Source organism: Micropterus dolomieu, linkage group LG07 (assembly GCF_021292245.1).
Source record: "Micropterus dolomieu isolate WLL.071019.BEF.003 ecotype Adirondacks linkage group LG07, ASM2129224v1, whole genome shotgun sequence".
Lineage (NCBI taxonomy): Eukaryota > Metazoa > Chordata > Actinopteri > Centrarchiformes > Centrarchidae > Micropterus > Micropterus dolomieu.
The window spans coordinates 18,533,129-18,543,701 of NC_060156.1; the positions used below are offsets into that span (position 1 = coordinate 18,533,129).

General features: G+C 38.1%; 1 long non-coding RNA gene across 1 annotated transcript; it reads right to left on the minus strand.

Annotated features, from left to right (window-relative positions):
- Positions 1-226: 226 nt before the first annotated feature.
- On the minus strand, positions 227-1,133 carry LOC123974211. Its single transcript, XR_006825787.1, has 2 exons — positions 854-1,133; positions 227-336 (listed from the first exon to the last, which is right to left on the minus strand). It is a non-coding gene; the product is annotated as an uncharacterized LOC123974211 (long non-coding RNA).
- Between the last annotated feature and the right edge of the window lie 9,440 nt (positions 1,134-10,573).

Genomic DNA, 10,573 nt, shown 5'->3' on the forward strand with positions numbered 1-10,573 from the left:
TCTGGGACACTAAAGCAATTTGGCTTGCCCTCTGTTCTCAGGAACCAATTAAAACATTAGCCTAAACTATCGCAGTGCTCACAGATGTTGATACGCAGCCATGACGGTTGTGTGCCTAACACTGAAAAGTCAAAGCTGTAGCAGTTACTCCGGAGGCTAAAATAGTAATCAGAGATAATGACAAATACGTTGCATAATGTAAATTAAAAAACCCAACAAGAGAAAATTGGAAATGTGCTGTATTTATAACATAAATGTGATGCTTTAATGGTGTGTGTGTCCGTGTTGTGTGTTCATTCTTGTCCCAAAATCCCAAAGGTTGAATATGCATTCCTGCTATATTAAAACATGAACATAAATTCAGTGAAAAAATGTCAGTTTAAACAGTTGCTGTTTTCTCTCATTTTCCATCCCACAATTTGATTCCAGTCTATTAAACTGTGCTTCCAGGCCAGCTGCAAAAGTCTCAATAGCTTCATTCTGTGCTAATGAAGCGCAGCCTGTCCATAACCAGATCTCAGTCTATGAAATCTGCGCATAATGCTGGCATGTGTGCAGACTGCTCCTCAATCTTCCCTCTAATCTCTAACTCAATTCAACAATTACATGCAAATAATCCACAGATTCCAATCACACTGACACATTACTGGGGAGAAAGAAGAAAGTTCAAATCAGGATCACCAACAGATTATCATCTTCCTCATGATCAAAAAAAATAATCGAAAGGGGAACGACTGAATTGATAAAAGCAGATTCTGTCTATCAGCCTTTTTTTTTTAATACTTGGATTTGTAAAAATTCTGAATTTTTACTTTTCTCCATTCATTACACTAAATTCTAACTTAAAACTTACCTCGTCATTCCAAAATCTCTCAAAGAATCTGATTACTCATGAACACTCCTCCAGGGGTGAAGATGCTTCACTGCTGTGCCTTTCACAAGCTATAATCAGAGGTGAATCTGTCTCTCCCTGGAAAATGACGAGGGAATGCAGAGTCCTTGATTCAACTGGACTACCAAACCACGAGGACGTTCTTTTCTTATGTCAAAACAATATTTACAACCATTCAGAAACACTGCTGACAGAGTGTGGCAAAGAGACAATATTTAAGCATCACCTCTGACCGCGGGTTCCTTCCTAGTAGATATGATTGACAGGAGATGAGCGCAGATATGCTGAGTCCACAGGGCATCACCATGAGCAATGTCACTGTGAGGTCATGTCATGACAATCTAGAGTGGTGGGTCATCACCCCCTGACCCCTGAGCTGAATAAACAGAGGAGATTCAGAGTGAATCCATGGAGTGAATGACAGACAAGAGTCTGGAGTTACTGGGTTTTTTCCTACACCCATGACTCGCTATGAGAGCTACAAAATAAGTGCACTCCACTGTTACTGAACATTAAACACTTCATCAAACTCATAAATCCACCCAAAAGGCTAAAGAGTTCAGCTACTTTTGAGTTTTTATCAGCACAGTACATTATTTGCAAATACATAATGCCCCATTATCCATGCAGTTAAAGGCTGATCATCACTCCAGAGGTCAGTGGTCCAATCACCCTCGACCTCATGGGAGAGTGTTAGTTGGATGCAGGCCAGTGCTTAGAAACAGGCTGGCATTTCACCCATGGCGCCTAACATCACTGCCAAAAGCATGCCTTTGTGCAAGGCTCTTAACAGCTACAGATCAGTGCTCCAGACACAGTGGTTGTTGGCTGACCCAGTGTACTGTGACCCAGCAGTGGTGCAAGTGTGTGTGTATTTGTCTGCATTAAAGAAGCTAGTGGCAGCGAAAAAGAAATTATTAATTAATTTTATATACAAAAGAGCAAAAGGGACAATTAGCTAAAAATTTGCTAATTAGCTTCAATACCAAAAGGCTGAGGCTGATGGGAATGTGATTAGTGATGCAGGTATTTTTTAAATGTTCATAAACCAAAGTATGGGACAAATTGAAATTTAGAGCAGATGGTGATGCTGAACAAAAAGTTAAGGGATCGTCAAAGTTATTAATTCATCCTGAGGGGGACATTAATATGTGTAGCCAATTTCATGGCAATTCATCCAACAGTCGTTGAGATATTTCACTTAAAATCACAAATGTCAAGGTGCCAGAGGAAAAGTCAGAGGATCACCAAAGCGTACATTGCCTTCTGGCACCATGGATGTCTGCCAGATTCTGCACCAGTACACCCAGTGGACGTTGAGATAGTTCACAGACTCTGTGGAAACTTGAGCTGCTGGTGGTGCAACGGCAAACGTCAGAAAATCACCAAAGTCGTTCTCATCCTCTGAGAACCTTGAATGTCTGCACCAAATTCCACAGCAATTGTTGTTGAGATATTTCAGTCTTCAGTGATGGAACGACTGACCAACCGACTTTGCCATAGAGCCACGCCACAAGCATAACTAAAAATGTATGCATGTTTGTACATACACCTGCCGTGAGAGACAATATTATAAACACAGTTGGTTTTAATCAGGAAATCTGTTGTGTAACTGATACAGACACACATGACAACATACACACATACAGACAGAAAAGAAACCCACGCAAATGTACACATTCACAGACCCTGACACACGCACACACATATGCACACACACACAATAAGATCCCTCTTGGCAATTTATGACCCAAATCCTCTATGAACCCCTCCCTCTTGGCTCCTCCAGTTCTGTTTTCTCTCAGTCTGTCTTTCTGGCAAGGGATTGGTACCTCATACATACACATCCAATTTTTTCCCTCAATCAGTTTCAATATTACATAAACAGAGACACCAGCACACACGTTTCTCAACAAACAATGAACATTTTCTGCATCTCTCAGAGGAGAAATCTCTGTTGTAACTGAAATAGTATCTAAATTTCCACATGTCAAGAAAATCTGTGTTTGTCTCTAGATAGAAGGGTGTGTGAGTGGAAGAAAAGACAGCAGCATCCTTCCTTGAGGCCCTGATTGATCTTAACAGTTTTAGATAAAGACCTTTCTTAGGCGGAGACACTGCTGTTCAGTCAGTGACATGATTCCTCTCTTTCCTCTATTTTCTTTCAGAAGATCTCTGCCTTTGTACCATATCACTGTTCTCACCTCTGGGTCAACGGCTGCCTCCCCGTGTGAAAGAAGAACAGGTGTCCAGGAGGGAGCGAGGCTGCTGGGGCTACAGAGGGTTAAATGCTGGCTCTGACCCCCGCTGATCACCCTGCTGAGTCTATAATGCCACCCATAGAGCCAGGGCATGGGGAGACGCACATGGCTCTGCATTAAGAATGTAAACGAGGCAAGGCTTCTGTGGGTTGCAGGGAAAACGGAGGGAAGGGATTTCAAAGAAAGTCTTCTGAGAGTTACCATATGCTCAATAAGCCCTTTAACGCCTGCACTCTTTACCATAAGCCGTCACCAGGATGATATTCACAGAATGAAAAGACACCCCTATCCCTCAGAACTTTCCTCTTTTTGATGGCTTTGAGTGCCTGCATAGGGTATATTTTTAATGCATCCTTAAGCATTTGAAAGCAAGCTCAACTGCGATTCCCCTTTCAAATGAAATTGCTTATTTGCTCAGGTGGGTGGAACCAGTGATTGTAGAGGTACTCAGAAGCTTTATTTAAGTAAAAGTAGTTTGTTTTGAATGTAAACGTAAAAGTCCTACATTCAAAACCTTACATAGGTACATTAGTATTATTACTACACATTGCTTTTTGTAAGGGGTTACAAGTGAAAATGTTTGGGAACTGGTTTAAGCTTAAACAATGTATTTCATTTATCACATATTTGTTAATCTGTGAAGTATCCATTAACTATATCCGTCAAATAAATGTAGTGGAGTGGAGAACTATGAAGTCACATAACTATTGCTATGTGTGCCTGCTCCTAACTTTAGTAAATGAACAACATGATGCTCACGCACACACTACGCTAAAGTAGATCTGCAGAAAGGTCACTGTGAATCAATCACACACAGAGACACACACATTATAGCCGGACCAACAACAAAGCTCTAATCAGCTGCTCACCCTTTCTGGAAATTACTCCATTATATGGGCAACTCTCTGATGAAGTAAGGAGACAAGCAGAGGAGAGATAATACACTCTGTTGCAGGGTTCCTAATATCCAGTCTGGACTGGCAGTGATGAATGAGATTCCTGGGCTATGTGGAGGTGTATTGAGCGCGAGGTAAGAGAGAAAGGGATGTGGAGAATGGAAGGCAGTTGGGTGATTAACCAAAGGTTGGATGAATGGCCCCTCCGATAGTTATTTCAAACATGTATTGTTACACTGGTGCACCACAGTGTTTCAGTGTGGGGTCTTATTATTCCAATGGCAGATATCCAGATGCTCCAAGAGAGGGAGAGTATTCTTTTTGCAGGCATTGTTTCAGCAGGCAATCTTTTCAAGCTTTGCTTTACAATGAAGTTTTCTTTGTGGTTTCAACAAAGCTGTTGTTTCATGTCCACTCAGCGGCAATCAATATTTTATCACTCATCTGATTTAAACTCACCCATGAAAATCTGCACAGGGTCTAGAAGCTACTGAGAGTTGAAACACCTACATTTTGTGGTATGATCAAGCCCAGAATGTCTTTGTCATTTACATGACAAGCCAGTGGTGAAAAGTAAGAAAGTACATTTACTTGAACTGTATCTAAGTATAATTTTATATTTATTTTTATTTATTTTTTTTACATTTTATGCTACTCAGTTCTATCCCACTAAATTTCAGAGAAAAAAAATATTTTTTTTTACTCCACTACATTTATCTTACAGCTAAAGTTACTGGTTACTTTTCAGATTAAGATTTTCCATAAAAAAACATATCAGCTTATAAAACACAAAAATACATTGTTAAAGATTCAGAAATCAATAGTTCTCAACCTTTTTCTCTTTTGACCACAAAACAAGAGAGCAGTGTCAATTTGGCTCGTTTTTAACATTTCACATATACTGTATGTGTGTTTCCATCCACTTATTTTTATGCTCACTTTACAGTTGTTTTTTAATGCTTAAGCACAATTTTGAAAGCAAGGGTCATTTTGTCAAAACACTACACACAATTCACACTACTATTCACACAAGTAGCACCTCAGATAGTTTGCGAAATGAAACACTTCATTCAAAAATATACAATAATTTAAAAAAAAACGATTTTGTCACTGTATGACACACACATGGTTCAAATGATCTAATTCAGTTTGAACTAGTTAAACACTGCTATGCTCAATCTAAAACACATTTAAAATTCCTACTTTTCAAATGAAATGGTCTGGATTTGACTTTTCAGAGATACAGTATTGTTTGAGTATTGGATATATTGATCAAACACACCACACACAGTCCTGCATACTGATATGTATTTATTTTCAGCAATATCATTTGTGGAAAGGCCGAAGTACAGTACTGTACAAAAAACAAAAAACCTAATTATCTCTTCGCCTGGCTGGATCTGGCACTTCGTCCACATCGCAGGCCATGTCTTCTCTTGCAAGACAGCGAGGGAAGTATCGTCTTGAATGGCGAATCCACACTTGCACAGATATCTATTGAAATATTGCAAAAATGTTTTTAATGTTTAAGTTTTAAGTTTTTAATGTTTTAAGTTTGTGTATCAATACAAGTAAAATGCGACAAAGCATATCACAAGTGCATGTGATTCAAACATCTACTGAAGCTTCTGCTCCACTGACTAAAGAAATGAAAGATGTCAGAAGCTGAAAAAATCCAATACCCCATAATATTTAGTATGCCAGAAAAATATTTAGTCCCAATACTACAAAATGCAAGATGCCAAAAATACCAGGATGTCCTATTGCATCCGTTCACAAGCATGCTTTTCTGACCATTCTGACCCACAGTCCTCTACGCAGCATGAGCATGAGCAAAAGGGTCAGAGTTCAAGGTGCAATGTTATGACAAAATGTATGTCCCAATTGTATGCATGCAAAGGACTTAAGGACTTAAATGATTAATTGATTATCGACTACTGGATTAATCGACTAGTGTTTTCAGCTGTACAGTAATGCATCTCATTGTTTGTTTACAGTTTTTACAACTGCTAACATCCTTTTGTCCAATATGTAGTCACATTTTCGAAACTCTAAACACAATCAGCCCAACATCGGTCTGTTCATACCATACCATTAACGCAATTCATGTTGTTTCCACAGAATATGCAATCAATTAACCAATTTCTAAAATGCTACGTTTTTCTTTATGTACAAGCTTACCCAATATCAAAACTATGGAAGTTTTTTGTGTTATAAAAGTGAGAGATGACATTAGATTTGATGTGGATGAGATCATGTGGCCAAATGCTGAAGATCATAGGGATTAGAACAGAACTTTGCATTTTTGTTTCTTTCCCTTCTGTGCATTTTTTTGTTTTCATGTAATTGTGTATTTACAGTCATTTACATTTACTCATTTAGAAGAAGCTTTTATCCAAAGCGACTTACACTTGAGGAACAACAAGACAATGTACTATTTGGCTAATTGTGTGAGGTACGTGTGTTGCTGTGTTAAGAGTTTCGATAAAGTATCTTAAGTTTAGGTAAATGCTTGTTAGCAATTGAAAATAAAACTGTAATACAGTACACAGTTGGGTTTTCATCGCAGCTCTAGTAGAAACAAATCAAAGTACTGTCCAAATACCTTCAGCAAGTGAGTAATACACAGTACAGTAGGAGGGTAAATTGAAGAAAGTACACTGTGTGAAGTGCTGCATATTTCAGACTTGTGCCTGGCACACTTCTGACTGTTTAAAGTAAAGCTCTTCTCAATTTGACCCCATGGCTATTCTAAGGATGTGAGCACCTTCTCAGATCTAAAAATGGGTGTCTCATAATGAGTATGATGACACCAAGCAGAAATACTGTTCTGTTTCACCAGGGAACTCATTCAATCTGATTTATCCTATTCTTCTGTGACAAACGTACTATAGGAATGTCCTTTGTCAAAAGGACTGTTAAATCACCTTTGGAAAATTGACATGGGAAAGTCAGGCTTCTAGCAGTGGCAAAGAAAAAGATTGATAAAGCCATGTTACTCTAATATTTTGCATCTTTCAAACATATTTTAGAGGATTTTACATCAATTTTGGAGAAACAGGTCTAGTGTGCTTTTCTGAATGCCACCCAGCTGCAAAAGTTAATGTTTTCTAGCTGAATCTGACCTCTGACCTCACTGAAGGGAGAAGCTTTCTGCTGCAGGTATGGCTTTTGATGCATGATGCCAGTGGTGCCAGACGTATTTACATTTCGTCCTGTAGTAAAAGTAGCAGTACTAACAGTTACTTGAAAAATCTGCTAAATATTTTATTGATTAATTGATTAATTGTAAAATGTTATAAAGTGTAAACCAAAGTTATACATTTGTGTAACAGATGTAAAGGGATTGTATGCTTTCTTTAATTTATTAATTGAATGATCTACAAAACGCACACCAAAGGGGAAAATTTGGTTGTCATTTCAAGTTCCTGAGGATTCTGTGATGATTATGAAATAAATGAGCAACAGTTTGTGCATGATGATTAATATTGCCACTGCATGAACCTGAGTGACAGGAAACAAAGAGACTTCTTCTGTCAGATACTGTATATTGCACCAGGACTAATTGTAATGCGCTTATGTTGGAGTGTTTTGTTGGTTAATTTATACAGTACAAAGTAGAAGCTGAAGTTTTAAAGCACGTAAAACAGAATGGTCTGACTGAAGTGGGTCTTCTTTTGTGCAAATATTTTTTAGATCCACACAGCAATTGCCGTTGCCACTGTTTCTACACTGTGGTACATTTGATTTTACTTTAGTAACAGATCTGTGTACTTTTTCCACTACTGGCCACAGGCAGAAACAGGACTCAGAAACAAGTTGCAAAAATGACATATCATCATTTCTCATTTCTCATTTATTTATTTAAGGACAGTGCACATTAATCAACATTTCTGTAAGTGTGCCAGTGTTAGCCAGCAGGCTAATTTTCAACTGTAGTCCATTGGCAAGATGTTATACTAGGCACATAATGTCTTAAAAGAAACAAAAAAAACCAAAAACAAAACACATTAAATCACACAGCAATTGATATACAACAATAAAACATAATGCCATAGCACTGGCTCCATTAAAACATAACATCATAAAACTAAAATATAACATATAACCATACAGCCATACAACTGTTAGGGCATTAATAAAGTTACCATCTAACCATCTATCTAGCATACATATACCAAAAGTTACAGGACAGCTAAAATATAGAGACAGACATACATTATTATTATGAGAGGTGTTCACATTTTTGTATGCTCAAAAGCCAGACCTTAAGATGGTGTGAGAATTTATGGTATGAGGTGGAATTTCTAATATCCACAGGCAATTGGTTCCATAGTTTAGAGGCTCTCACAGAAAAGCATAATTGGCCAAAGGAACTGGACCTACGAGGGACTACACAGTCCCCTCTTAAGGCAGACCTTGTGGTTCTGCTGCTAGATGACTTCTGCTGTATAAAAGTACAGAGAGGTGGGGGAGCCTTCCCATTAATGATTTTAAAGATTAGGCATGCATCACTGTGTTTTAAAATATTTTCCCAATTGAGTAGGTTATAAGTATTAAGAATGTTACAGTGGTGGTAAAGTTGGGGGTTTTTTGTCCAATACTTTAAGTGCTTGTTTGTAAAGTGATAAAATAGGCCTTAGTGTTGTACTGCTTACCTGGGTCCAGCTTGTCACACAATATGTTAGGTGAGGAATTATCATAGTTGTCATGTATAGCTTTGCTACAGGTGTTGTCAAACAGTTCCTTATATACTTAAAGTTCGCTAGGTTATATTTGGTTATTTGCACTACCTTTCTCACTTGATGTTTAAATGATAGAGTAGAGTCAAGAATAATGCCTAGATATTTGAACTGTGTAACTGTTTGAATGACCTCCCCAGACACACAGACATTGGGTTCACAATGAGATACAGTGTTGCTTTTACTAAAAAACATACATACTGTTTTCTTAAAATTGAGATTCAGCTGTGAGCCAGTAAGCCATTTACGTACATGTACCATTGTATCGTTGAGCTTGGCAACAACTTGGGCTTTAGTTTTCGCATGAACATATGACTGTATCATCAGCATACAACTGCACCTAACATCCAGTGCACACTAATGGCAGGTCATTTATGTAGATGCTGAACAAAATAGGGCCCAGGACAGATCCCTGGGGTACACCCAGTTCGTTCCTCAGGGGTGGTGATGTCTCACCATTAACTCTCACATACTGTACTCTATTTGACAGATAAGATCTCATCCAGTCAGTAACACTGGTTGAGAAATTAAAATAAGACATTTTGTGGATGAGTATTTCATGGTTGACAGTGTCAAAAGCTTTTTTCAGATCTAAGAAAATTGCTCCAACTATGCCTCCTTTGTCCAATTTTGACTTGATGTTTTCCACAAAGAAACAATTTGCTGTCTCAGTGGAGTGATTGGCTCTAAAGCCAAATTGCATGGAGTGCAGTTTAAAAGGGCTTCTGTTAAGATGTTCAGTCAATTGCTCAGCCACGCATTTTTCCGAGATCTTGACGAGACAAGACGGGTAAAATACTAATCGGCCTATAGTTATTCATATCAGTTGTATCTCCTGATTTATAGACTGGCACAACAATGGCTAACTTCCAATCGTTTGGGAATTTTTCCTCCTTAAAAGAGCTGTTTATAATTTTAGTAATAGGCCCTGTGAGGGAGGCAGCATGTTTCTTGGACATGGAATCCAGTCCAAATATGTCTTTTGATTTGGAATTCTTAAAAGAAGTAATTATAGACTTAACCTTGGGTTCAGAAATTTCAGTCAGAGTGAAGACTGGCTGTAATACATCAATTGGTGAGGAGTGTTGTGGACCACTTATGGGACTATGCACAGTCAATCTCACAGAATTGACAAAATGATTATTGAAGATAGTCACAACTTCAGCTGGTTCCTTATATAGGTTACCATTTTCTTTGATCTCCAGCTGCTTTGTTGCCTTATTATGTCCTTTCCCTGTTAGTTTATGCAGACAGTCCCAGACTTGTTTATGATTACCTTTAGCATCCCGTATGAGGTCAACAAAGAAATTAGATTTAGCTGCCCTAATTTCCTTTATTACTCTATTTCTCAAGGACACAAATATATGCCTATCAGTCAATGATTTGGACTTGAGAGAGAGCTTTAAAGCATTATCTCTCTCCTTCATTAATCTCCCTATGTCACTAGAGATCCAGGGGAGGGTATATGTACTATTCCCTTTAGATTTGTTTTTCTTTAAAAATCGCTTTGTTATGTTTTGAATTGTGGACATGAGGACATTTGTGTCATTATCCACATCTACACCAGCTATGATTTGATCCCAGTTAATATATTTGATTTCTCTGTCAAATTCATCAACATCACACTTGGGTATTCGTAAATGGCTAGATTTGGTGTTAGGTTTTAAATGAAAACGGGATTTACTAAGCTTTCTAGCTATAAGAGTGAGGTTATGGTCAGACAGACCAGTGACCATGTTAAAGGATTTCGACACCCTTTCAGGTTTGTTGGTAAATATCAAG